Raw genomic sequence first — 27,626 nt, forward strand, 5'->3', positions numbered from 1 at the left:
GGGTGGTGCACTGTACCCGAAGATACTGCCATATCGGGTCAATGCATAGGGCGACGGAAGCAAGCTTCGAAATCGGCCCCCGTTCTCAAAAATCCATTTAATATATGGTCCCCAGATAGGGGACGTATCAGATATTAAACTGATAAGAACAGATACTACACTTGATCTTAGCCAAAAGGCCGAGAAGCGATAACCGTGAAAGGGGCGGGCCCAACAAGGTCCCCTTCATGGGCACTATCACTGCTTGCTGTCAGGGAGGCTGCCAGACAATTTTCCATGCACACTCTGGGCTGGGGGGCAGTCAACCACCAGTACACACAGCAGAACCTAAACCCATACCATTATTGCTAAGTAGCAAGACAGGGGCCCATTGCACTCCCACGGGGCCTTTTTAAATGCAATCCATAACCCGGATTTGCCAGGAACCCTTCTTACTCCTCCTACTTGCATGTGACACTGGGCTTAGGATCTGCATAGGAAACACACACACAAGCACACACCTACCTTTGTTGCCTGCAGATGCCTCCTTGGCTGTCCCCAAACGGTATCAAACCAACACCCACGGGAAGCTGTAAGCATAGAGGACATGCCTGCACCCCATTGGACTTACCTGTGTGGGTTAAACCCGGGTTATTTGACAACCTATGGCGGTGATGGTTCTGCTCAGGCAGAGCAGTGCTGATGCTCCTCATAAAGCTGTCGCTGCTGTGAAGGTTCTAGGTGACATCACAAATCCCTATGGTTACATACACAACAAAGCTGGGTTGTTGTTGTTTACACTCTGCAAGGCCTGTGGAAGTGAGTGACATCATAGCACTGTAGTTCTGAGGGTTCTAGATGGATGCAACAATCTCCTGTTGCTTCTATGAAGGCCATAATAGACGACATCACCAAACAGCTCCATAGTCACATACACAGCAAAGGAGAGATGTTGTTTACACCTAGTGATGTCAGTGGTATTGAGTGACATCACAGCACAGTGCTAAGGCTCCTGGGCCTGGACACAGCAGCGGCTGCAATATCTCAACGGAGAATACGTTTATATATATGTGTGTGTGTGCGCGTATATATATATATATATATATATATTTCTCCGCCGAAATCACTTTTAAACCCATTTCCACCTTTTTTTCCCTTCTCTTCCTCTTACTTTTTTTTCACGTTTTTTTACGTTTTTCTCCTTTTCGCCTCTTTTCTGGGCGTATTATTCTTCTTTTTCTTCTTTTTTTTCGTCTAATGCATACCCCATCAGTGCAGCAATGCTTATTCAATACCGCCAGCAGATGGAGACACTGGGGGATAATTTTCTAAGGATTTATACTGATTTTTCCTGTCTGAATTTGTCGCACAGAAAGTTGCAGGCCAAATATGTGTGACATTTCTGCGACTTTAGCTTCTAGAGCATTTTTACAACATTATACATAGGTGCTGAATACATAAAAAGCGACTGTTCAGCGACAGACAAGTCGCATCGGCTGAAAGTAGGCCAGAATGTCAGTCCATGTTGGAGCAGGTTTAGATACAGTCTAAAGCATAGATCTCAAAGTCTGTGCACAGAATTTAGCAAGGGCCTCGCACCTTCTGATGCATCAGGTAGGTGCACAATAGCATAGCCTAACCCTCTGTACTTTGGTCTATATTGATGCGGGACATAGACAGCCAGCTGATGACCAATCCATTAGTGCAATGGATGGCTGGAAGCATTTGTCTTTGCCTTTGCAATACCACAGAAGCAATGCATGGTCAATGTACAGCAATGACACACCTGTGTGAACAGCCAGGAGACCCCCCCCCCCCCCCCCATGTTATGTTACATAGTTACATAGTTAGTACGGTCGAAAAAAGACATATGTCCATCAAGTTCAACCAGGGAATTAAGGGGTAGGGGTGTGGCGCGATATTGGGGAAGGGATGAGATTTTATATTTCTTCATAAGCATTAATCTTATTTTGTCAATTAGGAACATTCAGCACCCACCCGCTATCAAGGCAGCTGCCTATCATGTCATGCCCTACCTGCACAGGTGTGCTGGCTACTCAAATGATCCAATTAAGGAGGCCATTTAGTCAGCAGCAGCAGAAGTCCTGTGCCTGGACGCTCCAACAGCGGCCAGACACAAGCAGAAGCAGAAGCAGCAGCAGCACCACCTTTTGTTTTTTGGCTGCAGCAGCAGCAGCAGCAAGGCCCACAGGGCTGGCTAGCTGGCTAGCCAGCAAGCAGGTAGCAATGAAAGTAGGAATCTTTCTTTTTAACCCTGTAAGGGGGTGGTGCACTGTACCCGAAGATACTGCCATATCGGGTCAATGCATAGGGCGACGGAAGCAAGCTTCGAAATCGGCCCCCGTTCTCAAAAATCCATTTAATATATGGTCCCCAGATAGGGGACGTATCAGATATTAAACTGATAAGAACAGATACTACACTTGATCTTAGCCAAAAGGCCGAGAAGCGATAACCGTGAAAGGGGCGGGCCCAACAAGGTCCCCTTCATGGGCACTATCACTGCTTGCTGTCAGGGAGGCTGCCAGACAATTTTCCATGCACACTCTGGGCTGGGGGGCAGTCAACCACCAGTACACACAGCAGAACCTAAACCCATACCATTATTGCTAAGCAGCAAGACAGGGGCCCATTGCACTCCCACGGGGCCTTTTTAAATGCAATCCATAACCCGGATTTGCCAGGAACCCTTCTTACTCCTCCTACTTGCATGTGACACTGGGCTTAGGATCTGCATAGGAAACACACACACAAGCACACACCTACCTTTGTTGCCTGCAGATGCCTCCTTGGCTGTCCCCAAACGGTATCAAACCAACACCCACGGGAAGCTGTAAGCATAGAGGACATGCCTGCACCCCATTGGACTTACCTGTGTGGGTTAAACCCGGGTTATTTGACAACCTATGGCGGTGATGGTTCTGCTCAGGCAGAGCAGTGCTGATGCTCCTCATAAAGCTGTCGCTGCTGTGAAGGTTCTAGGTGACATCACAAATCCCTATGGTTACATACACAACAAAGCTGGGTTGTTGTTGTTTACACTCTGCAAGGCCTGTGGAAGTGAGTGACATCATAGCACTGTAGTTCTGAGGGTTGTAGATGGATGCAACAATCTCCTGTTGCTTCTATGAAGGCCATAATAGACGACATCACCAAACAGCTCCATAGTCACATACACAGCAAAGGAGAGATGTTGTTTACACCTAGTGATGTCAGTGGTATTGAGTGACATCACAGCACAGTGCTAAGGCTCCTGGGCCTGGACACAGCAGCGGCTGCAATATCTCAACGGAGAATACGTTTATATATATGTGTGTGTGTGCGCGTATATATATATATATATATATATATATATATATATATATATATATATTTCTCCGCCGAAATCACTTTTAAACCCATTTCCACCTTTTTTTCCCTTCTCTTCCTCTTACTTTTTTTTCACGTTTTTTTACGTTTTTCTCCTTTTCGCCTCTTTTCTGGGCGTATTATTCTTCTTTTTCTTCTTTTTTTTCGTCTAATGCATACCCCATCAGTGCAGCAATGCTTATTCAATACCGCCAGCAGATGGAGACACTGGGGGATAATTTTCTAAGGATTTATACTGATTTTTCCTGTCTGAATTTGTCGCACAGAAAGTTGCAGGCCAAATATGTGTGACATTTCTGCGACTTTAGCTTCTAGAGCATTTTTACAACATTATACATAGGTGCTGAATACATAAAAAGCGACTGTTCAGCGACAGACAAGTCGCATCGGCTGAAAGTAGGCCAGAATGTCAGTCCATGTTGGAGCAGGTTTAGATACAGTCTAAAGCATAGATCTCAAAGTCTGTGCACAGAATTTAGCAAGGGCCTCGCACCTTCTGATGCATCAGGTAGGTGCACAATAGCATAGCCTAACCCTCTGTACTTTGGTCTATATTGATGCGGGACATAGACAGCCAGCTGATGACCAATCCATTAGTGCAATGGATGGCTGGAAGCATTTGTCTTTGCCTTTGCAATACCACAGAAGCAATGCATGGTCAATGTACAGCAATGACACACCTGTGTGAACAGCCAGGAGACCCCCCCCCCCCCATGTTATGTTACATAGTTACATAGTTAGTACGGTCGAAAAAAGACATATGTCCATCAAGTTCAACCAGGGAATTAAGGGGTAGGGGTGTGGCGCGATATTGGGGAAGGGATGAGATTTTATATTTCTTCATAAGCATTAATCTTATTTTGTCAATTAGGAACATTCAGCACCCACCCGCTATCAAGGCAGCTGCCTATCATGTCATGCCCTACCTGCACAGGTGTGCTGGCTACTCAAATGATCCAATTAAGGAGGCCATTTAGTCAGCAGCAGCAGAAGTCCTGTGCCTGGACGCTCCAACAGCGGCCAGACACAAGCAGAAGCAGAAGCAGCAGCAGCACCACCTTTTGTTTTTTGGCTGCAGCAGCAGCAGCAAGGCCCACAGGGCTGGCTAGCTGGCTAGCCAGCAAGCAGGTAGCAATGAAAGTAGGAATCTTTCTTTTTAACCCTGTAAGGGGGTGGTGCACTGTACCCGAAGATACTGCCATATCGGGTCAATGCATAGGGCGACGGAAGCAAGCTTCGAAATCGGCCCCCGTTCTCAAAAATCCATTTAATATATGGTCCCCAGATAGGGGACGTATCAGATATTAAACTGATAAGAACAGATACTACACTTGATCTTAGCCAAAAGGCCGAGAAGCGATAACCGTGAAAGGGGCGGGCCCAACAAGGTCCCCTTCATGGGCACTATCACTGCTTGCTGTCAGGGAGGCTGCCAGACAATTTTCCATGCACACTCTGGGCTGGGGGGCAGTCAACCACCAGTACACACAGCAGAACCTAAACCCATACCATTATTGCTAAGTAGCAAGACAGGGGCCCATTGCACTCCCACGGGGCCTTTTTAAATGCAATCCATAACCCGGATTTGCCAGGAACCCTTCTTACTCCTCCTACTTGCATGTGACACTGGGCTTAGGATCTGCATAGGAAACACACACACAAGCACACACCTACCTTTGTTGCCTGCAGATGCCTCCTTGGCTGTCCCCAAACGGTATCAAACCAACACCCACGGGAAGCTGTAAGCATAGAGGACATGCCTGCACCCCATTGGACTTACCTGTGTGGGTTAAACCCGGGTTATTTGACAACCTATGGCGGTGATGGTTCTGCTCAGGCAGAGCAGTGCTGATGCTCCTCATAAAGCTGTCGCTGCTGTGAAGGTTCTAGGTGACATCACAAATCCCTATGGTTACATACACAACAAAGCTGGGTTGTTGTTGTTTACACTCTGCAAGGCCTGTGGAAGTGAGTGACATCATAGCACTGTAGTTCTGAGGGTTCTAGATGGATGCAACAATCTCCTGTTGCTTCTATGAAGGCCATAATAGACGACATCACCAAACAGCTCCATAGTCACATACACAGCAAAGGAGAGATGTTGTTTACACCTAGTGATGTCAGTGGTATTGAGTGACATCACAGCACAGTGCTAAGGCTCCTGGGCCTGGACACAGCAGCGGCTGCAATATCTCAACGGAGAATACGTTTATATATATGTGTGTGTGTGCGCGTATATATATATATATATATATATATATATATATATATATATATATATTTCTCCGCCGAAATCACTTTTAAACCCATTTCCACCTTTTTTTCCCTTCTCTTCCTCTTACTTTTTTTTCACGTTTTTTTACGTTTTTCTCCTTTTCGCCTCTTTTCTGGGCGTATTATTCTTCTTTTTCTTCTTTTTTTTCGTCTAATGCATACCCCATCAGTGCAGCAATGCTTATTCAATACCGCCAGCAGATGGAGACACTGGGGGATAATTTTCTAAGGATTTATACTGATTTTTCCTGTCTGAATTTGTCGCACAGAAAGTTGCAGGCCAAATATGTGTGACATTTCTGCGACTTTAGCTTCTAGAGCATTTTTACAACATTATACATAGGTGCTGAATACATAAAAAGCGACTGTTCAGCGACAGACAAGTCGCATCGGCTGAAAGTAGGCCAGAATGTCAGTCCATGTTGGAGCAGGTTTAGATACAGTCTAAAGCATAGATCTCAAAGTCTGTGCACAGAATTTAGCAAGGGCCTCGCACCTTCTGATGCATCAGGTAGGTGCACAATAGCATAGCCTAACCCTCTGTACTTTGGTCTATATTGATGCGGGACATAGACAGCCAGCTGATGACCAATCCATTAGTGCAATGGATGGCTGGAAGCATTTGTCTTTGCCTTTGCAATACCACAGAAGCAATGCATGGTCAATGTACAGCAATGACACACCTGTGTGAACAGCCAGGAGACCCCCCCCCCCCCCCCCATGTTATGTTACATAGTTACATAGTTAGTACGGTCGAAAAAAGACATATGTCCATCAAGTTCAACCAGGGAATTAAGGGGTAGGGGTGTGGCGCGATATTGGGGAAGGGATGAGATTTTATATTTCTTCATAAGCATTAATCTTATTTTGTCAATTAGGAACATTCAGCACCCACCCGCTATCAAGGCAGCTGCCTATCATGTCATGCCCTACCTGCACAGGTGTGCTGGCTACTCAAATGATCCAATTAAGGAGGCCATTTAGTCAGCAGCAGCAGAAGTCCTGTGCCTGGACGCTCCAACAGCGGCCAGACACAAGCAGAAGCAGAAGCAGCAGCAGCACCACCTTTTGTTTTTTGGCTGCAGCAGCAGCAGCAGCAAGGCCCACAGGGCTGGCTAGCTGGCTAGCCAGCAAGCAGGTAGCAATGAAAGTAGGAATCTTTCTTTTTAACCCTGTAAGGGGGTGGTGCACTGTACCCGAAGATACTGCCATATCGGGTCAATGCATAGGGCGACGGAAGCAAGCTTCGAAATCGGCCCCCGTTCTCAAAAATCCATTTAATATATGGTCCCCAGATAGGGGACGTATCAGATATTAAACTGATAAGAACAGATACTACACTTGATCTTAGCCAAAAGGCCGAGAAGCGATAACCGTGAAAGGGGCGGGCCCAACAAGGTCCCCTTCATGGGCACTATCACTGCTTGCTGTCAGGGAGGCTGCCAGACAATTTTCCATGCACACTCTGGGCTGGGGGGCAGTCAACCACCAGTACACACAGCAGAACCTAAACCCATACCATTATTGCTAAGCAGCAAGACAGGGGCCCATTGCACTCCCACGGGGCCTTTTTAAATGCAATCCATAACCCGGATTTGCCAGGAACCCTTCTTACTCCTCCTACTTGCATGTGACACTGGGCTTAGGATCTGCATAGGAAACACACACACAAGCACACACCTACCTTTGTTGCCTGCAGATGCCTCCTTGGCTGTCCCCAAACGGTATCAAACCAACACCCACGGGAAGCTGTAAGCATAGAGGACATGCCTGCACCCCATTGGACTTACCTGTGTGGGTTAAACCCGGGTTATTTGACAACCTATGGCGGTGATGGTTCTGCTCAGGCAGAGCAGTGCTGATGCTCCTCATAAAGCTGTCGCTGCTGTGAAGGTTCTAGGTGACATCACAAATCCCTATGGTTACATACACAACAAAGCTGGGTTGTTGTTGTTTACACTCTGCAAGGCCTGTGGAAGTGAGTGACATCATAGCACTGTAGTTCTGAGGGTTGTAGATGGATGCAACAATCTCCTGTTGCTTCTATGAAGGCCATAATAGACGACATCACCAAACAGCTCCATAGTCACATACACAGCAAAGGAGAGATGTTGTTTACACCTAGTGATGTCAGTGGTATTGAGTGACATCACAGCACAGTGCTAAGGCTCCTGGGCCTGGACACAGCAGCGGCTGCAATATCTCAACGGAGAATACGTTTATATATATGTGTGTGTGTGCGCGTATATATATATATATATATATATATATATATATATATATATATATATATTTCTCCGCCGAAATCACTTTTAAACCCATTTCCACCTTTTTTTCCCTTCTCTTCCTCTTACTTTTTTTTCACGTTTTTTTACGTTTTTCTCCTTTTCGCCTCTTTTCTGGGCGTATTATTCTTCTTTTTCTTCTTTTTTTTCGTCTAATGCATACCCCATCAGTGCAGCAATGCTTATTCAATACCGCCAGCAGATGGAGACACTGGGGGATAATTTTCTAAGGATTTATACTGATTTTTCCTGTCTGAATTTGTCGCACAGAAAGTTGCAGGCCAAATATGTGTCACATTTCTGCGACTTTAGCTTCTAGAGCATTTTTACAACATTATACATAGGTGCTGAATACATAAAAAGCGACTGTTCAGCGACAGACAAGTCGCATCGGCTGAAAGTAGGCCAGAATGTCAGTCCATGTTGGAGCAGGTTTAGATACAGTCTAAAGCATAGATCTCAAAGTCTGTGCACAGAATTTAGCAAGGGCCTCGCACCTTCTGATGCATCAGGTAGGTGCACAATAGCATAGCCTAACCCTCTGTACTTTGGTCTATATTGATGCGGGACATAGACAGCCAGCTGATGACCAATCCATTAGTGCAATGGATGGCTGGAAGCATTTGTCTTTGCCTTTGCAATACCACAGAAGCAATGCATGGTCAATGTACAGCAATGACACACCTGTGTGAACAGCCAGGAGACCCCCCCCCCCCATGTTATGTTACATAGTTACATAGTTAGTACGGTCGAAAAAAGACATATGTCCATCAAGTTCAACCAGGGAATTAAGGGGTAGGGGTGTGGCGCGATATTGGGGAAGGGATGAGATTTTATATTTCTTCATAAGCATTAATCTTATTTTGTCAATTAGGAACATTCAGCACCCACCCGCTATCAAGGCAGCTGCCTATCATGTCATGCCCTACCTGCACAGGTGTGCTGGCTACTCAAATGATCCAATTAAGGAGGCCATTTAGTCAGCAGCAGCAGAAGTCCTGTGCCTGGACGCTCCAACAGCGGCCAGACACAAGCAGAAGCAGAAGCAGCAGCAGCACCACCTTTTGTTTTTTGGCTGCAGCAGCAGCAGCAGCAAGGCCCACAGGGCTGGCTAGCTGGCTAGCCAGCAAGCAGGTAGCAATGAAAGTAGGAATCTTTCTTTTTAACCCTGTAAGGGGGTGGTGCACTGTACCCGAAGATACTGCCATATCGGGTCAATGCATAGGGCGACGGAAGCAAGCTTCGAAATCGGCCCCCGTTCTCAAAAATCCATTTAATATATGGTCCCCAGATAGGGGACGTATCAGATATTAAACTGATAAGAACAGATACTACACTTGATCTTAGCCAAAAGGCCGAGAAGCGATAACCGTGAAAGGGGCGGGCCCAACAAGGTCCCCTTCATGGGCACTATCACTGCTTGCTGTCAGGGAGGCTGCCAGACAATTTTCCATGCACACTCTGGGCTGGGGGGCAGTCAACCACCAGTACACACAGCAGAACCTAAACCCATACCATTATTGCTAAGCAGCAAGACAGGGGCCCATTGCACTCCCACGGGGCCTTTTTAAATGCAATCCATAACCCGGATTTGCCAGGAACCCTTCTTACTCCTCCTACTTGCATGTGACACTGGGCTTAGGATCTGCATAGGAAACACACACACAAGCACACACCTACCTTTGTTGCCTGCAGATGCCTCCTTGGCTGTCCCCAAACGGTATCAAACCAACACCCACGGGAAGCTGTAAGCATAGAGGACATGCCTGCACCCCATTGGACTTACCTGTGTGGGTTAAACCCGGGTTATTTGACAACCTATGGCGGTGATGGTTCTGCTCAGGCAGAGCAGTGCTGATGCTCCTCATAAAGCTGTCGCTGCTGTGAAGGTTCTAGGTGACATCACAAATCCCTATGGTTACATACACAACAAAGCTGGGTTGTTGTTGTTTACACTCTGCAAGGCCTGTGGAAGTGAGTGACATCATAGCACTGTAGTTCTGAGGGTTCTAGATGGATGCAACAATCTCCTGTTGCTTCTATGAAGGCCATAATAGACGACATCACCAAACAGCTCCATAGTCACATACACAGCAAAGGAGAGATGTTGTTTACACCTAGTGATGTCAGTGGTATTGAGTGACATCACAGCACAGTGCTAAGGCTCCTGGGCCTGGACACAGCAGCGGCTGCAATATCTCAACGGAGAATACGTTTATATATATGTGTGTGTGTGCGCGTATATATATATATATATATATATATATATATATATATATATATTTCTCCGCCGAAATCACTTTTAAACCCATTTCCACCTTTTTTTCCCTTCTCTTCCTCTTACTTTTTTTTCACGTTTTTTTACGTTTTTCTCCTTTTCGCCTCTTTTCTGGGCGTATTATTCTTCTTTTTCTTCTTTTTTTTCGTCTAATGCATACCCCATCAGTGCAGCAATGCTTATTCAATACCGCCAGCAGATGGAGACACTGGGGGATAATTTTCTAAGGATTTATACTGATTTTTCCTGTCTGAATTTGTCGCACAGAAAGTTGCAGGCCAAATATGTGTGACATTTCTGCGACTTTAGCTTCTAGAGCATTTTTACAACATTATACATAGGTGCTGAATACATAAAAAGCGACTGTTCAGCGACAGACAAGTCGCATCGGCTGAAAGTAGGCCAGAATGTCAGTCCATGTTGGAGCAGGTTTAGATACAGTCTAAAGCATAGATCTCAAAGTCTGTGCACAGAATTTAGCAAGGGCCTCGCACCTTCTGATGCATCAGGTAGGTGCACAATAGCATAGCCTAACCCTCTGTACTTTGGTCTATATTGATGCGGGACATAGACAGCCAGCTGATGACCAATCCATTAGTGCAATGGATGGCTGGAAGCATTTGTCTTTGCCTTTGCAATACCACAGAAGCAATGCATGGTCAATGTACAGCAATGACACACCTGTGTGAACAGCCAGGAGACCCCCCCCCCCATGTTATGTTACATAGTTACATAGTTAGTACGGTCGAAAAAAGACATATGTCCATCAAGTTCAACCAGGGAATTAAGGGGTAGGGGTGTGGCGCGATATTGGGGAAGGGATGAGATTTTATATTTCTTCATAAGCATTAATCTTATTTTGTCAATTAGGAACATTCAGCACCCACCCGCTATCAAGGCAGCTGCCTATCATGTCATGCCCTACCTGCACAGGTGTGCTGGCTACTCAAATGATCCAATTAAGGAGGCCATTTAGTCAGCAGCAGCAGAAGTCCTGTGCCTGGACGCTCCAACAGCGGCCAGACACAAGCAGAAGCAGAAGCAGCAGCAGCACCACCTTTTGTTTTTTGGCTGCAGCAGCAGCAGCAGCAAGGCCCACAGGGCTGGCTAGCTGGCTAGCCAGCAAGCAGGTAGCAATGAAAGTAGGAATCTTTCTTTTTAACCCTGTAAGGGGGTGGTGCACTGTACCCGAAGATACTGCCATATCGGGTCAATGCATAGGGCGACGGAAGCAAGCTTCGAAATCGGCCCCCGTTCTCAAAAATCCATTTAATATATGGTCCCCAGATAGGGGACGTATCAGATATTAAACTGATAAGAACAGATACTACACTTGATCTTAGCCAAAAGGCCGAGAAGCGATAACCGTGAAAGGGGCGGGCCCAACAAGGTCCCCTTCATGGGCACTATCACTGCTTGCTGTCAGGGAGGCTGCCAGACAATTTTCCATGCACACTCTGGGCTGGGGGGCAGTCAACCACCAGTACACACAGCAGAACCTAAACCCATACCATTATTGCTAAGCAGCAAGACAGGGGCCCATTGCACTCCCACGGGGCCTTTTTAAATGCAATCCATAACCCGGATTTGCCAGGAACCCTTCTTACTCCTCCTACTTGCATGTGACACTGGGCTTAGGATCTGCATAGGAAACACACACACAAGCACACACCTACCTTTGTTGCCTGCAGATGCCTCCTTGGCTGTCCCCAAACGGTATCAAACCAACACCCACGGGAAGCTGTAAGCATAGAGGACATGCCTGCACCCCATTGGACTTACCTGTGTGGGTTAAACCCGGGTTATTTGACAACCTATGGCGGTGATGGTTCTGCTCAGGCAGAGCAGTGCTGATGCTCCTCATAAAGCTGTCGCTGCTGTGAAGGTTCTAGGTGACATCACAAATCCCTATGGTTACATACACAACAAAGCTGGGTTGTTGTTGTTTACACTCTGCAAGGCCTGTGGAAGTGAGTGACATCATAGCACTGTAGTTCTGAGGGTTCTAGATGGATGCAACAATCTCCTGTTGCTTCTATGAAGGCCATAATAGACGACATCACCAAACAGCTCCATAGTCACATACACAGCAAAGGAGAGATGTTGTTTACACCTAGTGATGTCAGTGGTATTGAGTGACATCACAGCACAGTGCTAAGGCTCCTGGGCCTGGACACAGCAGCGGCTGCAATATCTCAACGGAGAATACGTTTATATATATGTGTGTGTGTGCGCGTATATATATATATATATATATATATATATATTTCTCCGCCGAAATCACTTCTAAACCCATTTCCACCTTTTTTTCCCTTCTCTTCCCCTTACTTTTTTTTCACGTTTTTTTACGTTTTTCTCCTTTTCGCCTCTTTTCTGGGCGTATTATTCTTCTTTTTCTTCTTTTTTTTCGTCTAATGCATACCCCATCAGTGCAGCAATGCTTATTCAATACCGCCAGCAGATGGAGACACTGGGGGATAATTTTCTAAGGATTTATACTGATTTTTCCTGTCTGAATTTGTCGCACAGAAAGTTGCAGGCCAAATATGTGTGACATTTCTGCGACTTTAGCTTCTAGAGCATTTTTACAACATTATACATAGGTGCTGAATACATAAAAAGCGACTGTTCAGCGACAGACAAGTCGCATCGGCTGAAAGTAGGCCAGAATGTCAGTCCATGTTGGAGCAGGTTTAGATACAGTCTAAAGCATAGATCTCAAAGTCTGTGCACAGAATTTAGCAAGGGCCTCGCACCTTCTGATGCATCAGGTAGGTGCACAATAGCATAGCCTAACCCTCTGTACTTTGGTCTATATTGATGCGGGACATAGACAGCCAGCTGATGACCAATCCATTAGTGCAATGGATGGCTGGAAGCATTTGTCTTTGCCTTTGCAATACCACAGAAGCAATGCATGGTCAATGTACAGCAATGACACACCTGTGTGAACAGCCAGGAGACCCCCCCCCCCATGTTATGTTACATAGTTACATAGTTAGTACGGTCGAAAAAAGACATATGTCCATCAAGTTCAACCAGGGAATTAAGGGGTAGGGGTGTGGCGCGATATTGGGGAAGGGATGAGATTTTATATTTCTTCATAAGCATTAATCTTATTTTGTCAATTAGGAACATTCAGCACCCACCCGCTATCAAGGCAGCTGCCTATCATGTCATGCCCTACCTGCACAGGTGTGCTGGCTACTCAAATGATCCAATTAAGGAGGCCATTTAGTCAGCAGCAGCAGAAGTCCTGTGCCTGGACGCTCCAACAGCGGCCAGACACAAGCAGAAGCAGAAGCAGCAGCAGCAGCAGCAGCAAGGCCCACAGGGCTGGCTAGCTGGCTAGCCAGCAAGCAGGTAGCAATGAAAGTAGGAATCTTTCTTTTTAACCCTGTAAGGGGGTGGTGCACTGTACCCGAAGATACTGCCATATCGGGTCAATGCATAGGGCGACGGAAGCAAGCTTCGAAATCGGCCCCCGTTCTCAAAAATCCATTTAATATATGGTCCCCAGATAGGGGACGTATCAGATATTAAACTGATAAGAACAGATACTACACTTGATCTTAGCCAAAAGGCCGAGAAGCGATAACCGTGAAAGGGGCGGGCCCAACAAGGTCCCCTTCATGGGCACTATCACTGCTTGCTGTCAGGGAGGCTGCCAGACAATTTTCCATGCACACTCTGGGCTGGGGGGCAGTCAACCACCAGTACACACAGCAGAACCTAAACCCATACCATTATTGCTAAGCAGCAAGACAGGGGCCCATTGCACTCCCACGGGGCCTTTTTAAATGCAATCCATAACCCGGATTTGCCAGGAACCCTTCTTACTCCTCCTACTTGCATGTGACACTGGGCTTAGGATCTGCATAGGAAACACACACACAAGCACACACCTACCTTTGTTGCCTGCAGATGCCTCCTTGGCTGTCCCCAAACGGTATCAAACCAACACCCACGGGAAGCTGTAAGCATAGAGGACATGCCTGCACCCCATTGGACTTACCTGTGTGGGTTAAACCCGGGTTATTTGACAACCTATGGCGGTGATGGTTCTGCTCAGGCAGAGCAGTGCTGATGCTCCTCATAAAGCTGTCGCTGCTGTGAAGGTTCTAGGTGACATCACAAATCCCTATGGTTACATACACAACAAAGCTGGGTTGTTGTTGTTTACACTCTGCAAGGCCTGTGGAAGTGAGTGACATCATAGCACTGTAGTTCTGAGGGTTCTAGATGGATGCAACAATCTCCTGTTGCTTCTATGAAGGCCATAATAGACGACATCACCAAACAGCTCCATAGTCACATACACAGCAAAGGAGAGATGTTGTTTACACCTAGTGATGTCAGTGGTATTGAGTGACATCACAGCACAGTGCTAAGGCTCCTGGGCCTGGACACAGCAGCGGCTGCAATATCTCAACGGAGAATACGTTTATATATATGTGTGTGTGTGCGCGTATATATATATATATATATATATATATATATATATATATATATTTCTCCGCCGAAATCACTTTTAAACCCATTTCCACCTTTTTTTCCCTTCTCTTCCTCTTACTTTTTTTTCACGTTTTTTTACGTTTTTCTCCTTTTCGCCTCTTTTCTGGGCGTATTATTCTTCTTTTTCTTCTTTTTTTTCGTCTAATGCATACCCCATCAGTGCAGCAATGCTTATTCAATACCGCCAGCAGATGGAGACACTGGGGGATAATTTTCTAAGGATTTATACTGATTTTTCCTGTCTGAATTTGTCGCACAGAAAGTTGCAGGCCAAATATGTGTGACATTTCTGCGACTTTAGCTTCTAGAGCATTTTTACAACATTATACATAGGTGCTGAATACATAAAAAGCGACTGTTCAGCGACAGACAAGTCGCATCGGCTGAAAGTAGGCCAGAATGTCAGTCCATGTTGGAGCAGGTTTAGATACAGTCTAAAGCATAGATCTCAAAGTCTGTGCACAGAATTTAGCAAGGGCCTCGCACCTTCTGATGCATCAGGTAGGTGCACAATAGCATAGCCTAACCCTCTGTACTTTGGTCTATATTGATGCGGGACATAGACAGCCAGCTGATGACCAATCCATTAGTGCAATGGATGGCTGGAAGCATTTGTCTTTGCCTTTGCAATACCACAGAAGCAATGCATGGTCAATGTACAGCAATGACACACCTGTGTGAACAGCCAGGAGACCCCCCCCCCCCCCCCATGTTATGTTACATAGTTACATAGTTAGTACGGTCGAAAAAAGACATATGTCCATCAAGTTCAACCAGGGAATTAAGGGGTAGGGGTGTGGCGCGATATTGGGGAAGGGATGAGATTTTATATTTCTTCATAAGCATTAATCTTATTTTGTCAATTAGGAACATTCAGCACCCACCCGCTATCAAGGCAGCTGCCTATCATGTCATGCCCTACCTGCACAGGTGTGCTGGCTACTCAAATGATCCAATTAAGGAGGCCATTTAGTCAGCAGCAGCAGAAGTCCTGTGCCTGGACGCTCCAACAGCGGCCAGACACAAGCAGAAGCAGAAGCAGCAGCAGCACCACCTTTTGTTTTTTGGCTGCAGCAGCAGCAGCAGCAAGGCCCACAGGGCTGGCTAGCTGGCTAGCCAGCAAGCAGGTAGCAATGAAAGTAGGAATCTTTCTTTTTAACCCTGTAAGGGGGTGGTGCACTGTACCCGAAGATACTGCCATATCGGGTCAATGCATAGGGCGACGGAAGCAAGCTTCGAAATCGGCCCCCGTTCTCAAAAATCCATTTAATATATGGTCCCCAGATAGGGGACGTATCAGATATTAAACTGATAAGAACAGATACTACACTTGATCTTAGCCAAAAGGCCGAGAAGCGATAACCGTGAAAGGGGCGGGCCCAACAAGGTCCCCTTCATGGGCACTATCACTGCTTGCTGTCAGGGAGGCTGCCAGACAATTTTCCATGCACACTCTGGGCTGGGGGGCAGTCAACCACCAGTACACACAGCAGAACCTAAACCCATACCATTATTGCTAAGCAGCAAGACAGGGGCCCATTGCACTCCCACGGGGCCTTTTTAAATGCAATCCATAACCCGGATTTGCCAGGAACCCTTCTTACTCCTCCTACTTGCATGTGACACTGGGCTTAGGATCTGCATAGGAAACACACACACAAGCACACACCTACCTTTGTTGCCTGCAGATGCCTCCTTGGCTGTCCCCAAACGGTATCAAACCAACACCCACGGGAAGCTGTAAGCATAGAGGACATGCCTGCACCCCATTGGACTTACCTGTGTGGGTTAAACCCGGGTTATTTGACAACCTATGGCGGTGATGGTTCTGCTCAGGCAGAGCAGTGCTGATGCTCCTCATAAAGCTGTCGCTGCTGTGAAGGTTCTAGGTGACATCACAAATCCCTATGGTTACATACACAACAAAGCTGGGTTGTTGTTGTTTACACTCTGCAAGGCCTGTGGAAGTGAGTGACATCATAGCACTGTAGTTCTGAGGGTTGTAGATGGATGCAACAATCTCCTGTTGCTTCTATGAAGGCCATAATAGACGACATCACCAAACAGCTCCATAGTCACATACACAGCAAAGGAGAGATGTTGTTTACACCTAGTGATGTCAGTGGTATTGAGTGACATCACAGCACAGTGCTAAGGCTCCTGGGCCTGGACACAGCAGCGGCTGCAATATCTCAACGGAGAATACGTTTATATATATGTGTGTGTGTGCGCGTATATATATATATATATATATATATATATATATATATATATATATTTCTCCGCCGAAATCACTTTTAAACCCATTTCCACCTTTTTTTCCCTTCTCTTCCTCTTACTTTTTTTTCACGTTTTTTTACGTTTTTCTCCTTTTCGCCTCTTTTCTGGGCGTATTATTCTTCTTTTTCTTCTTTTTTTTCGTCTAATGCATACCCCATCAGTGCAGCAATGCTTATTCAATACCGCCAGCAGATGGAGACACTGGGGGATAATTTTCTAAGGATTTATACTGATTTTTCCTGTCTGAATTTGTCGCACAGAAAGTTGCAGGCCAAATATGTGTCACATTTCTGCGACTTTAGCTTCTAGAGCATTTTTACAACATTATACATAGGTGCTGAATACATAAAAAGCGACTGTTCAGCGACAGACAAGTCGCATCGGCTGAAAGTAGGCCAGAATGTCAGTCCATGTTGGAGCAGGTTTAGATACAGTCTAAAGCATAGATCTCAAAGTCTGTGCACAGAATTTAGCAAGGGCCTCGCACCTTCTGATGCATCAGGTAGGTGCACAATAGCATAGCCTAACCCTCTGTACTTTGGTCTATATTGATGCGGGACATAGACAGCCAGCTGATGACCAATCCATTAGTGCAATGGATGGCTGGAAGCATTTGTCTTTGCCTTTGCAATACCACAGAAGCAATGCATGGTCAATGTACAGCAATGACACACCTGTGTGAACAGCCAGGAGACCCCCCCCCCCCATGTTATGTTACATAGTTACATAGTTAGTACGGTCGAAAAAAGACATATGTCCATCAAGTTCAACCAGGGAATTAAGGGGTAGGGGTGTGGCGCGATATTGGGGAAGGGATGAGATTTTATATTTCTTCATAAGCATTAATCTTATTTTGTCAATTAGGAACATTCAGCACCCACCCGCTATCAAGGCAGCTGCCTATCATGTCATGCCCTACCTGCACAGGTGTGCTGGCTACTCAAATGATCCAATTAAGGAGGCCATTTAGTCAGCAGCAGCAGAAGTCCTGTGCCTGGACGCTCCAACAGCGGCCAGACACAAGCAGAAGCAGAAGCAGCAGCAGCACCACCTTTTGTTTTTTGGCTGCAGCAGCAGCAGCAGCAAGGCCCACAGGGCTGGCTAGCTGGCTAGCCAGCAAGCAGGTAGCAATGAAAGTAGGAATCTTTCTTTTTAACCCTGTAAGGGGGTGGTGCACTGTACCCGAAGATACTGCCATATCGGGTCAATGCATAGGGCGACGGAAGCAAGCTTCGAAATCGGCCCCCGTTCTCAAAAATCCATTTAATATATGGTCCCCAGATAGGGGACGTATCAGATATTAAACTGATAAGAACAGATACTACACTTGATCTTAGCCAAAAGGCCGAGAAGCGATAACCGTGAAAGGGGCGGGCCCAACAAGGTCCCCTTCATGGGCACTATCACTGCTTGCTGTCAGGGAGGCTGCCAGACAATTTTCCATGCACACTCTGGGCTGGGGGGCAGTCAACCACCAGTACACACAGCAGAACCTAAACCCATACCATTATTGCTAAGCAGCAAGACAGGGGCCCATTGCACTCCCACGGGGCCTTTTTAAATGCAATCCATAACCCGGATTTGCCAGGAACCCTTCTTACTCCTCCTACTTGCATGTGACACTGGGCTTAGGATCTGCATAGGAAACACACACACAAGCACACACCTACCTTTGTTGCCTGCAGATGCCTCCTTGGCTGTCCCCAAACGGTATCAAACCAACACCCACGGGAAGCTGTAAGCATAGAGGACATGCCTGCACCCCATTGGACTTACCTGTGTGGGTTAAACCCGGGTTATTTGACAACCTATGGCGGTGATGGTTCTGCTCAGGCAGAGCAGTGCTGATGCTCCTCATAAAGCTGTCGCTGCTGTGAAGGTTCTAGGTGACATCACAAATCCCTATGGTTACATACACAACAAAGCTGGGTTGTTGTTGTTTACACTCTGCAAGGCCTGTGGAAGTGAGTGACATCATAGCACTGTAGTTCTGAGGGTTCTAGATGGATGCAACAATCTCCTGTTGCTTCTATGAAGGCCATAATAGACGACATCACCAAACAGCTCCATAGTCACATACACAGCAAAGGAGAGATGTTGTTTACACCTAGTGATGTCAGTGGTATTGAGTGACATCACAGCACAGTGCTAAGGCTCCTGGGCCTGGACACAGCAGCGGCTGCAATATCTCAACGGAGAATACGTTTATATATATGTGTGTGTGTGCGCGTATATATATATATATATATATATATATATATATATATATATTTCTCCGCCGAAATCACTTTTAAACCCATTTCCACCTTTTTTTCCCTTCTCTTCCTCTTACTTTTTTTTCACGTTTTTTTACGTTTTTCTCCTTTTCGCCTCTTTTCTGGGCGTATTATTCTTCTTTTTCTTCTTTTTTTTCGTCTAATGCATACCCCATCAGTGCAGCAATGCTTATTCAATACCGCCAGCAGATGGAGACACTGGGGGATAATTTTCTAAGGATTTATACTGATTTTTCCTGTCTGAATTTGTCGCACAGAAAGTTGCAGGCCAAATATGTGTGACATTTCTGCGACTTTAGCTTCTAGAGCATTTTTACAACATTATACATAGGTGCTGAATACATAAAAAGCGACTGTTCAGCGACAGACAAGTCGCATCGGCTGAAAGTAGGCCAGAATGTCAGTCCATGTTGGAGCAGGTTTAGATACAGTCTAAAGCATAGATCTCAAAGTCTGTGCACAGAATTTAGCAAGGGCCTCGCACCTTCTGATGCATCAGGTAGGTGCACAATAGCATAGCCTAACCCTCTGTACTTTGGTCTATATTGATGCGGGACATAGACAGCCAGCTGATGACCAATCCATTAGTGCAATGGATGGCTGGAAGCATTTGTCTTTGCCTTTGCAATACCACAGAAGCAATGCATGGTCAATGTACAGCAATGACACACCTGTGTGAACAGCCAGGAGACCCCCCCCCCCATGTTATGTTACATAGTTACATAGTTAGTACGGTCGAAAAAAGACATATGTCCATCAAGTTCAACCAGGGAATTAAGGGGTAGGGGTGTGGCGCGATATTGGGGAAGGGATGAGATTTTATATTTCTTCATAAGCATTAATCTTATTTTGTCAATTAGGAACATTCAGCACCCACCCGCTATCAAGGCAGCTGCCTATCATGTCATGCCCTACCTGCACAGGTGTGCTGGCTACTCAAATGATCCAATTAAGGAGGCCATTTAGTCAGCAGCAGCAGAAGTCCTGTGCCTGGACGCTCCAACAGCGGCCAGACACAAGCAGAAGCAGAAGCAGCAGCAGCACCACCTTTTGTTTTTTGGCTGCAGCAGCAGCAGCAGCAAGGCCCACAGGGCTGGCTAGCTGGCTAGCCAGCAAGCAGGTAGCAATGAAAGTAGGAATCTTTCTTTTTAACCCTGTAAGGGGGTGGTGCACTGTACCCGAAGATACTGCCATATCGGGTCAATGCATAGGGCGACGGAAGCAAGCTTCGAAATCGGCCCCCGTTCTCAAAAATCCATTTAATATATGGTCCCCAGATAGGGGACGTATCAGATATTAAACTGATAAGAACAGATACTACACTTGATCTTAGCCAAAAGGCCGAGAAGCGATAACCGTGAAAGGGGCGGGCCCAACAAGGTCCCCTTCATGGGCACTATCACTGCTTGCTGTCAGGGAGGCTGCCAGACAATTTTCCATGCACACTCTGGGCTGGGGGGCAGTCAACCACCAGTACACACAGCAGAACCTAAACCCATACCATTATTGCTAAGCAGCAAGACAGGGGCCCATTGCACTCCCACGGGGCCTTTTTAAATGCAATCCATAACCCGGATTTGCCAGGAACCCTTCTTACTCCTCCTACTTGCATGTGACACTGGGCTTAGGATCTGCATAGGAAACACACACACAAGCACACACCTACCTTTGTTGCCTGCAGATGCCTCCTTGGCTGTCCCCAAACGGTATCAAACCAACACCCACGGGAAGCTGTAAGCATAGAGGACATGCCTGCACCCCATTGGACTTACCTGTGTGGGTTAAACCCGGGTTATTTGACAACCTATGGCGGTGATGGTTCTGCTCAGGCAGAGCAGTGCTGATGCTCCTCATAAAGCTGTCGCTGCTGTGAAGGTTCTAGGTGACATCACAAATCCCTATGGTTACATACACAACAAAGCTGGGTTGTTGTTGTTTACACTCTGCAAGGCCTGTGGAAGTGAGTGACATCATAGCACTGTAGTTCTGAGGGTTCTAGATGGATGCAACAATCTCCTGTTGCTTCTATGAAGGCCATAATAGACGACATCACCAAACAGCTCCATAGTCACATACACAGCAAAGGAGAGATGTTGTTTACACCTAGTGATGTCAGTGGTATTGAGTGACATCACAGCACAGTGCTAAGGCTCCTGGGCCTGGACACAGCAGCGGCTGCAATATCTCAACGGAGAATACGTTTATATATATGTGTGTGTGTGCGCGTATATATATATATATATATATATATATATATATTTCTCCGCCGAAATCACTTTTAAACCCATTTCCACCTTTTTTTCCCTTCTCTTCCCCTTACTTTTTTTTCACGTTTTTTTACGTTTTTCTCCTTTTCGCCTCTTTTCTGGGCGTATTATTCTTCTTTTTCTTCTTTTTTTTCGTCTAATGCATACCCCATCAGTGCAGCAATGCTTATTCAATACCGCCAGCAGATGGAGACACTGGGGGATAATTTTCTAAGGATTTATACTGATTTTTCCTGTCTGAATTTGTCGCACAGAAAGTTGCAGGCCAAATATGTGTGACATTTCTGCGACTTTAGCTTCTAGAGCATTTTTACAACATTATACATAGGTGCTGAATACATAAAAAGCGACTGTTCAGCGACAGACAAGTCGCATCGGCTGAAAGTAGGCCAGAATGTCAGTCCATGTTGGAGCAGGTTTAGATACAGTCTAAAGCATAGATCTCAAAGTCTGTGCACAGAATTTAGCAAGGGCCTCGCACCTTCTGATGCATCAGGTAGGTGCACAATAGCATAGCCTAACCCTCTGTACTTTGGTCTATATTGATGCGGGACATAGACAGCCAGCTGATGACCAATCCATTAGTGCAATGGATGGCTGGAAGCATTTGTCTTTGCCTTTGCAATACCACAGAAGCAATGCATGGTCAATGTACAGCAATGACACACCTGTGTGAACAGCCAGGAGACCCCCCCCCCCCATGTTATGTTACATAGTTACATAGTTAGTACGGTCGAAAAAAGACATATGTCCATCAAGTTCAACCAGGGAATTAAGGGGTAGGGGTGTGGCGCGATATTGGGGAAGGGATGAGATTTTATATTTCTTCATAAGCATTAATCTTATTTTGTCAATTAGGAACATTCAGCACCCACCCGCTATCAAGGCAGCTGCCTATCATGTCATGCCCTACCTGCACAGGTGTGCTGGCTACTCAAATGATCCAATTAAGGAGGCCATTTAGTCAGCAGCAGCAGAAGTCCTGTGCCTGGACGCTCCAACAGCGGCCAGACACAAGCAGAAGCAGAAGCAGCAGCAGCAGCAGCAGCAAGGCCCACAGGGCTGGCTAGCTGGCTAGCCAGCAAGCAGGTAGCAATGAAAGTAGGAATCTTTCTTTTTAACCCTGTAAGGGGGTGGTGCACTGTACCCGAAGATACTGCCATATCGGGTCAATGCATAGGGCGACGGAAGCAAGCTTCGAAATCGGCCCCCGTTCTCAAAAATCCATTTAATATATGGTCCCCAGATAGGGGACGTATCAGATATTAAACTGATAAGAACAGATACTACACTTGATCTTAGCCAAAAGGCCGAGAAGCGATAACCGTGAAAGGGGCGGGCCCAACAAGGTCCCCTTCATGGGCACTATCACTGCTTGCTGTCAGGGAGGCTGCCAGACAATTTTCCATGCACACTCTGGGCTGGGGGGCAGTCAACCACCAGTACACACAGCAGAACCTAAACCCATACCATTATTGCTAAGCAGCAAGACAGGGGCCCATTGCACTCCCACGGGGCCTTTTTAAATGCAATCCATAACCCGGATTTGCCAGGAACCCTTCTTACTCCTCCTACTTGCATGTGACACTGGGCTTAGGATCTGCATAGGAAACACACACACAAGCACACACCTACCTTTGTTGCCTGCAGATGCCTCCTTGGCTGTCCCCAAACGGTATCAAACCAACACCCACGGGAAGCTGTAAGCATAGAGGACATGCCTGCACCCCATTGGACTTACCTGTGTGGGTTAAACCCGGGTTATTTGACAACCTATGGCGGTGATGGTTCTGCTCAGGCAGAGCAGTGCTGATGCTCCTCATAAAGCTGTCGCTGCTGTGAAGGTTCTAGGTGACATCACAAATCCCTATGGTTACATACACAACAAAGCTGGGTTGTTGTTGTTTACACTCTGCAAGGCCTGTGGAAGTGAGTGACATCATAGCACTGTAGTTCTGAGGGTTCTAGATGGATGCAACAATCTCCTGTTGCTTCTATGAAGGCCATAATAGACGACATCACCAAACAGCTCCATAGTCACATACACAGCAAAGGAGAGATGTTGTTTACACCTAGTGATGTCAGTGGTATTGAGTGACATCACAGCACAGTGCTAAGGCTCCTGGGCCTGGACACAGCAGCGGCTGCAATATCTCAACGGAGAATACGTTTATATATATGTGTGTGTGTGCGCGTATATATATATATATATATATATATATATATATATATATATTTCTCCGCCGAAATCACTTTTAAACCCATTTCCACCTTTTTTTCCCTTCTCTTCCTCTTACTTTTTTTTCACGTTTTTTTACGTTTTTCTCCTTTTCGCCTCTTTTCTGGGCGTATTATTCTTCTTTTTCTTCTTTTTTTTCGTCTAATGCATACCCCATCAGTGCAGCAATGCTTATTCAATACCGCCAGCAGATGGAGACACTGGGGGATAATTTTCTAAGGATTTATACTGATTTTTCCTGTCTGAATTTGTCGCACAGAAAGTTGCAGGCCAAATATGTGTGACATTTCTGCGACTTTAGCTTCTAGAGCATTTTTACAACATTATACATAGGTGCTGAATACATAAAAAGCGACTGTTCAGCGACAGACAAGTCGCATCGGCTGAAAGTAGGCCAGAATGTCAGTCCATGTTGGAGCAGGTTTAGATACAGTCTAAAGCATAGATCTCAAAGTCTGTGCACAGAATTTAGCAAGGGCCTCGCACCTTCTGATGCATCAGGTAGGTGCACAATAGCATAGCCTAACCCTCTGTACTTTGGTCTATATTGATGCGGGACATAGACAGCCAGCTGATGACCAATCCATTAGTGCAATGGATGGCTGGAAGCATTTGTCTTTGCCTTTGCAATACCACAGAAGCAATGCATGGTCAATGTACAGCAATGACACACCTGTGTGAACAGCCAGGAGACCCCCCCCCCCATGTTATGTTACATAGTTACATAGTTAGTACGGTCGAAAAAAGACATATGTCCATCAAGTTCAACCAGGGAATTAAGGGGTAGGGGTGTGGCGCGATATTGGGGAAGGGATGAGATTTTATATTTCTTCATAAGCATTAATCTTATTTTGTCAATTAGGAACATTCAGCACCCACCCGCTATCAAGGCAGCTGCCTATCATGTCATGCCCTACCTGCACAGGTGTGCTGGCTACTCAAATGATCCAATTAAGGAGGCCATTTAGTCAGCAGCAGCAGAAGTCCTGTGCCTGGACGCTCCAACAGCGGCCAGACACAAGCAGAAGCAGAAGCAGCAGCAGCACCACCTTTTGTTTTTTGGCTGCAGCAGCAGCAGCAGCAAGGCCCACAGGGCTGGCTAGCTGGCTAGCCAGCAAGCAGGTAGCAATGAAAGTAGGAATCTTTCTTTTTAACCCTGTAAGGGGGTGGTGCACTGTACCCGAAGATACTGCCATATCGGGTCAATGCATAGGGCGACGGAAGCAAGCTTCGAAATCGGCCCCCGTTCTCAAAAATCCATTTAATATATGGTCCCCAGATAGGGGACGTATCAGATATTAAACTGATAAGAACAGATACTACACTTGATCTTAGCCAAAAGGCCGAGAAGCGATAACCGTGAAAGGGGCGGGCCCAACAAGGTCCCCTTCATGGGCACTATCACTGCTTGCTGTCAGGGAGGCTGCCAGACAATTTTCCATGCACACTCTGGGCTGGGGGGCAGTCAACCACCAGTACACACAGCAGAACCTAAACCCATACCATTATTGCTAAGCAGCAAGACAGGGGCCCATTGCACTCCCACGGGGCCTTTTTAAATGCAATCCATAACCCGGATTTGCCAGGAACCCTTCTTACTCCTCCTACTTGCATGTGACACTGGGCTTAGGATCTGCATAGGAAACACACACACAAGCACACACCTACCTTTGTTGCCTGCAGATGCCTCCTTGGCTGTCCCCAAACGGTATCAAACCAACACCCACGGGAAGCTGTAAGCATAGAGGACATGCCTGCACCCCATTGGACTTACCTGTGTGGGTTAAACCCGGGTTATTTGACAACCTATGGCGGTGATGGTTCTGCTCAGGCAGAGCAGTGCTGATGCTCCTCATAAAGCTGTCGCTGCTGTGAAGGTTCTAGGTGACATCACAAATCCCTATGGTTACATACACAACAAAGCTGGGTTGTTGTTGTTTACACTCTGCAAGGCCTGTGGAAGTGAGTGACATCATAGCACTGTAGTTCTGAGGGTTCTAGATGGATGCAACAATCTCCTGTTGCTTCTATGAAGGCCATAATAGACGACATCACCAAACAGCTCCATAGTCACATACACAGCAAAGGAGAGATGTTGTTTACACCTAGTGATGTCAGTGGTATTGAGTGACATCACAGCACAGTGCTAAGGCTCCTGGGCCTGGACACAGCAGCGGCTGCAATATCTCAACGGAGAATACGTTTATATATATGTGTGTGTGTGCGCGTATATATATATATATATATATATATATATATATATATATATTTCTCCGCCGAAATCACTTTTAAACCCATTTCCACCTTTTTTTCCCTTCTCTTCCTCTTACTTTTTTTTCACGTTTTTTTACGTTTTTCTCCTTTTCGCCTCTTTTCTGGGCGTATTATTCTTCTTTTTCTTCTTTTTTTTCGTCTAATGCATACCCCATCAGTGCAGCAATGCTTATTCAATACCGCCAGCAGATGGAGACACTGGGGGATAATTTTCTAAGGATTTATACTGATTTTTCCTGTCTGAATTTGTCGCACAGAAAGTTGCAGGCCAAATATGTGTGACATTTCTGCGACTTTAGCTTCTAGAGCATTTTTACAACATTATACATAGGTGCTGAATACATAAAAAGCGACTGTTCAGCGACAGACAAGTCGCATCGGCTGAAAGTAGGCCAGAATGTCAGTCCATGTTGGAGCAGGTTTAGATACAGTCTAAAGCATAGATCTCAAAGTCTGTGCACAGAATTTAGCAAGGGCCTCGCACCTTCTGATGCATCAGGTAGGTGCACAATAGCATAGCCTAACCCTCTGTACTTTGGTCTATATTGATGCGGGACATAGACAGCCAGCTGATGACCAATCCATTAGTGCAATGGATGGCTGGAAGCATTTGTCTTTGCCTTTGCAATACCACAGAAGCAATGCATGGTCAATGTACAGCAATGACACACCTGTGTGAACAGCCAGGAGACCCCCCCCCCCATGTTATGTTACATAGTTACATAGTTAGTACGGTCGAAAAAGACATATGTCCCATCAAGTTCAACCAGGGAATTAAGGGGTAGGGGTGTGGCGCGATATTGGGGAAGGGATGAGATTTTATATTTCTTCATAAGCATTAATCTTATTTTGTCAATTAGGAACATTCAGCACCCACCCGCTATCAAGGCAGCTGCCTATCATGTCATGCCCTACCTGCACAGGTGTGCTGGCTACTCAAATGATCCAATTAAGGAGGCCATTTAGTCAGCAGCAGCAGAAGTCCTGTGCCTGGACGCTCCAACAGCGGCCAGACACAAGCAGAAGCAGAAGCAGCAGCAGCACCACCTTTTGTTTTTTGGCTGCAGCAGCAGCAGCAGCAAGGCCCACAGGGCTGGCTAGCTGGCTAGCCAGCAAGCAGGTAGCAATGAAAGTAGGAATCTTTCTTTTTAACCCTGTAAGGGGGTGGTGCACTGTACCCGAAGATACTGCCATATCGGGTCAATGCATAGGGCGACGGAAGCAAGCTTCGAAATCGGCCCCCGTTCTCAAAAATCCATTTAATATATGGTCCCCAGATAGGGGACGTATCAGATATTAAACTGATAAGAACAGATACTACACTTGATCTTAGCCAAAAGGCCGAGAAGCGATAACCGTGAAAGGGGCGGGCCCAACAAGGTCCCCTTCATGGGCACTATCACTGCTTGATGTCAGGGAGGCTGCCAGACAATTTTCCATGCACACTCTGGGCTGGGGGGCAGTCAACCACCAGTACACACAGCAGAACCTAAACCCATACCATTATTGCTAAGCAGCAAGACAGGGGCCCATTGCACTCCCACGGGGCCTTTTTAAATGCAATCCATA

The 27,626-nt window shown here is 46.2% G+C and overlaps 13 non-coding genes across 13 annotated transcripts; all 13 read right to left on the minus strand.

Moving 5' to 3' along the window:
* Positions 1 to 191, minus strand: LOC130326256 (U2 spliceosomal RNA). Its single transcript, XR_008870904.1, has one exon. It is a non-coding gene; the product is annotated as a U2 spliceosomal RNA (small nuclear RNA).
* A 2,071-nt stretch (positions 192 to 2,262) lies between these two features.
* LOC130326257 (U2 spliceosomal RNA) lies at positions 2,263 to 2,453 on the minus strand. The gene has a single exon (XR_008870905.1). It is a non-coding gene; the product is annotated as a U2 spliceosomal RNA (small nuclear RNA).
* Positions 2,454 to 4,539: 2,086 nt separating this feature from the next.
* LOC130326259 (U2 spliceosomal RNA) lies at positions 4,540 to 4,730 on the minus strand. Its single transcript, XR_008870906.1, has one exon. It is a non-coding gene; the product is annotated as a U2 spliceosomal RNA (small nuclear RNA).
* A 2,093-nt stretch (positions 4,731 to 6,823) lies between these two features.
* LOC130326260 (U2 spliceosomal RNA) lies at positions 6,824 to 7,014 on the minus strand. Its single transcript, XR_008870907.1, has one exon. It is a non-coding gene; the product is annotated as a U2 spliceosomal RNA (small nuclear RNA).
* Positions 7,015 to 9,104: 2,090 nt separating this feature from the next.
* Positions 9,105 to 9,295, minus strand: LOC130326246 (U2 spliceosomal RNA). Its single transcript, XR_008870895.1, has one exon. It is a non-coding gene; the product is annotated as a U2 spliceosomal RNA (small nuclear RNA).
* Positions 9,296 to 11,378: 2,083 nt separating this feature from the next.
* On the minus strand, positions 11,379 to 11,569 carry LOC130326248 (U2 spliceosomal RNA). Its single transcript, XR_008870896.1, has one exon. It is a non-coding gene; the product is annotated as a U2 spliceosomal RNA (small nuclear RNA).
* Positions 11,570 to 13,611: 2,042 nt separating this feature from the next.
* LOC130326249 (U2 spliceosomal RNA) lies at positions 13,612 to 13,802 on the minus strand. Its single transcript, XR_008870897.1, has one exon. It is a non-coding gene; the product is annotated as a U2 spliceosomal RNA (small nuclear RNA).
* Positions 13,803 to 15,890: 2,088 nt separating this feature from the next.
* On the minus strand, positions 15,891 to 16,081 carry LOC130326250 (U2 spliceosomal RNA). The gene has a single exon (XR_008870898.1). It is a non-coding gene; the product is annotated as a U2 spliceosomal RNA (small nuclear RNA).
* A 2,086-nt stretch (positions 16,082 to 18,167) lies between these two features.
* On the minus strand, positions 18,168 to 18,358 carry LOC130326251 (U2 spliceosomal RNA). Its single transcript, XR_008870899.1, has one exon. It is a non-coding gene; the product is annotated as a U2 spliceosomal RNA (small nuclear RNA).
* Positions 18,359 to 20,439: 2,081 nt separating this feature from the next.
* On the minus strand, positions 20,440 to 20,630 carry LOC130326252 (U2 spliceosomal RNA). The gene has a single exon (XR_008870900.1). It is a non-coding gene; the product is annotated as a U2 spliceosomal RNA (small nuclear RNA).
* Positions 20,631 to 22,675: 2,045 nt separating this feature from the next.
* LOC130326253 (U2 spliceosomal RNA) lies at positions 22,676 to 22,866 on the minus strand. The gene has a single exon (XR_008870901.1). It is a non-coding gene; the product is annotated as a U2 spliceosomal RNA (small nuclear RNA).
* A 2,081-nt stretch (positions 22,867 to 24,947) lies between these two features.
* LOC130326254 (U2 spliceosomal RNA) lies at positions 24,948 to 25,138 on the minus strand. Its single transcript, XR_008870902.1, has one exon. It is a non-coding gene; the product is annotated as a U2 spliceosomal RNA (small nuclear RNA).
* Positions 25,139 to 27,219: 2,081 nt separating this feature from the next.
* LOC130326255 (U2 spliceosomal RNA) lies at positions 27,220 to 27,410 on the minus strand. The gene has a single exon (XR_008870903.1). It is a non-coding gene; the product is annotated as a U2 spliceosomal RNA (small nuclear RNA).
* Between the last annotated feature and the right edge of the window lie 216 nt (positions 27,411 to 27,626).

Source organism: Hyla sarda, unplaced genomic scaffold, assembly GCF_029499605.1.
Source record: "Hyla sarda isolate aHylSar1 unplaced genomic scaffold, aHylSar1.hap1 scaffold_2824, whole genome shotgun sequence".
Taxonomy (NCBI): Eukaryota; Metazoa; Chordata; class Amphibia; order Anura; family Hylidae; genus Hyla; species Hyla sarda.